We start from the raw sequence: 3,001 nt of genomic DNA on the forward strand, positions 1-3,001 counted from the left end.
ACAATATTATCATTTCAAAACAGCAGCCCCCATACCTCAGCACACCTCAGAAGTAGACCAAGCCAGTCACCGAGCTGCCTACGGAGCGCTGAACAGTTCCGGAAGGAGCTCTTTCCTGTGACAGGTTCCTCCAAAGGTTTACGCTCTACTGGGGACAGGAGAGAAATAAAAATAAAAGTTTCAAAAACCCCTTATCTGTAAGCTTTCAAGATTCCACAGACCTCCTCCTCAAGCACACCGTTCAAGCACTATGCGAGCAGCTGCTCACAAGCAGCTCAACTCTTCCCCCCCACACGCACATCTGACAAACACCACAGAGATGACTGTGCCTGCTGCCCTTCAGTACGTGCCCAGAGGCAGACCAGATGTCTTCGCCAACACAGTCCGGACAATGTATTAGCACACCCATGCACTGCCACGTTAGCTGTCATCACTAACTGCCAGGCAGGACAGCTCCAGACCAAACACATACACACACAGCCACGCCACAAACACTACAAACAAAACACACAACACAAGGCGCAAGAAAAAGTGACCCCCGGAGGGAAGCCCTATGGCAACAGCAAGTCACAACAGGTGCTCTGCACCAGACCCAAGGAGAGACTCAAATGTCACGACACGCGACTGGAAGACACTGCCAGAACTGGGGTGATGGAGGCCTAAAAAGCCTTCCTTCAAGACAAGAGACCAGAAGGATGGGGACTGAAAAACCCATATGATTCAAAGATCGAAGCCGAAATTCCTTTAAGCGGTATATTCTTTATTGCAGCGCTGGATGCACGGGGGGATCTCTCCACCTATCGTGCATACCCAAAGCAGAAAGCAGTCTTGAATTTATACAATCAATCTATCAATATTCTACCGGCGTCTATACATATTCATTGCCTACCCCCGCCTTCCCTCGCTTCTCATGCTAATTAGCCTTTTGGCACCTTGCGCCTGAGTAGAGCCTCCCAAGAACTGTGGGCAGGGGCCTTTGGGACGTGGGCAGGGGTCTTTGGGAGGAAGACCCCGAGTCTTCCTCACATTGTACTTTTCACCTTTGGTCAGGAATCCGCTGAGTTGGCATGTTTCTTAATCGCAAGAGCTGGCTGTTGCTAATTCTTCCCTTTGTTGTGTCTTTATAATGAATTCCAACGTCCAGTTTTGAGATTTATAGTCCTTACATTTGTTTCTCTGTCCGTCTGCCGCTTCCTTATCGTGAGTTCCGGTGTCTTGTTTCGAGATATACAGTCCTTGTCTGGGGACTGTCCTTGCCTCCCCAATACCTCCTTAATCACATAAGACGACGCTTAGGAAATCAATTCCCAAGCAAGAGCTCCTGATGCGGCCCAGATGACTTCCACAAGAGCGAGGATGGAAACAGATGCGATCTCAAACCGAATATGATGCACGAGACCTGAAACAGAACTGCACTTCAAGCAGCGACTGCAAGACAAGAAGTGCTCGGATCAGAGCCACGATGACAAAACAAGCACTGAGGCCCTTCAGCACCGCTACCAAGTCGCCTGTCTGGTCTGTCCAGTGTAAAAAGCTAGAAGGATATCAAGACCCGAGAAGCACAGAACAGACATTGCAGAAGCAACACTACAGGACAGACGAACAGAAGGAAACTGTCCTGCCTGGCGCACGCACTCACGCTACAAAATAATCCCGCTGCTTCTATTAGCCTGGTGACCCAGCCACAAGCAGCCTGAACGTGACCCAGCCTGAACCACCCTCGCAGCGGCACCAAGTATTTTCAGCCAGCTGGCTCCACGCTGCTCTGGCTCCCAGCTCCCATTAGCCACCCCAGATATGCAAATACCAGGTGCCCCCCAACTTAGCTCTCAGGTTGCTGCATGGTAAATTCCCTCCGCCTCAAGAAATACACAGGCACTGGTCGTCATCTTAGTCAATTGCCAGGCTCATCATCAGCTGCAAAAACAGAGTACCAGCATTCACTAGCATGCCGGTCATGATGCCCACCTTCTCCACAACACTGACTACTGCTGATGCAACATACAACTATGCTCACCTGTTCCTCTCCAAATCCAAGCTCCAACAGTGCAACCAGTATCATCCACACCACCTGGGAAAACAAAGGGATTAAATGATCGTTGCGTTCACAACACATCACCCAATGGTGTGTTTTTTTTGTTGTTGTTGTTTTTGTTATTGTTGGTTTTTGTGTGTGTGTTTCCTGTATTTATTTATTTTTTAGTCTGCTTTAGCTCAACGGCATGCAGAGTGCAGACAAGAAAACTGGGGTGTTTCTAGAAGCAACAATCCCCACGCTTTTGCTGTAGCTTTGAATATTAAAAGGACAATACGACCCAGCAAGTAACTGGAACTTTCTTACCTGGAATTAGCTCAAACTTTTCTTCACATTGAAAGAAAAATCTAGGAGCAGAACAGATTATACACCAACAAAATTGAGTCCATTTCATCCCCAGAAAAAAAATCACATGCTCTCATCCCCTCCTGTACCTCAGCCGCTTGCCTACCCCACGTGGCACACGCTTCCATCTGTTCTCTTTACCCACTTATAGCACCTCTAAAAGGCAAACTGGAATTTTACTCTATTGGCTGTAGGAAAATAACTGCAGTGACAACCGCGCCCCAAACTGAGCCAGCAGCCCCTACTAAACATCCCTCTACTAAGTGAATTCCAAGCACTTAAAATCCAGAAATCCATAGACTCCAGCCTGCCTAAACAACCCTGCAACGGACAGAAGGAAAAACAAAGCACTGTCCCCAAAAGAGCAGCCCAGGCAGAAGGAGCTCTCTGATGGCATGCCTGGGGCTCATATAGCATTTAGCCCCGCCCAGCACCCAAACCCAATCACCTGGGAAAGGGGAGGGGCAAAGCACATGAAAGTAGGAAGAGAGCAAAAGGAGCAGCTGTGTTTTGTTTTGTTTTCCTTTCCTTTCCTTTCCTTTGTTTTTTAAAATCTGTTTTATCTCAAAAACATTCAGAGAGCAGACAAGAGACCTGTGGTGTTTCTAGAAGCAAAAATCC

General features: G+C 48.1%; 1 long non-coding RNA gene across 1 annotated transcript; it reads right to left on the minus strand.

Annotated features, from left to right (window-relative positions):
- Positions 1–739: 739 nt before the first annotated feature.
- On the minus strand, positions 740–2,792 carry LOC311428920. The gene is made up of 4 exons (XR_014687954.1): positions 2,487–2,792; positions 2,342–2,382; positions 2,018–2,071; positions 740–1,917 (listed from the first exon to the last, which is right to left on the minus strand). It is a non-coding gene; the product is annotated as an uncharacterized lncRNA (long non-coding RNA).
- Between the last annotated feature and the right edge of the window lie 209 nt (positions 2,793–3,001).

This window comes from Aythya ferina (genome assembly GCF_964211825.1).
Source record: "Aythya ferina genome assembly, contig: HAP1_SCAFFOLD_188, whole genome shotgun sequence".
Classification (NCBI taxonomy): Eukaryota; Metazoa; Chordata; class Aves; order Anseriformes; family Anatidae; genus Aythya; species Aythya ferina.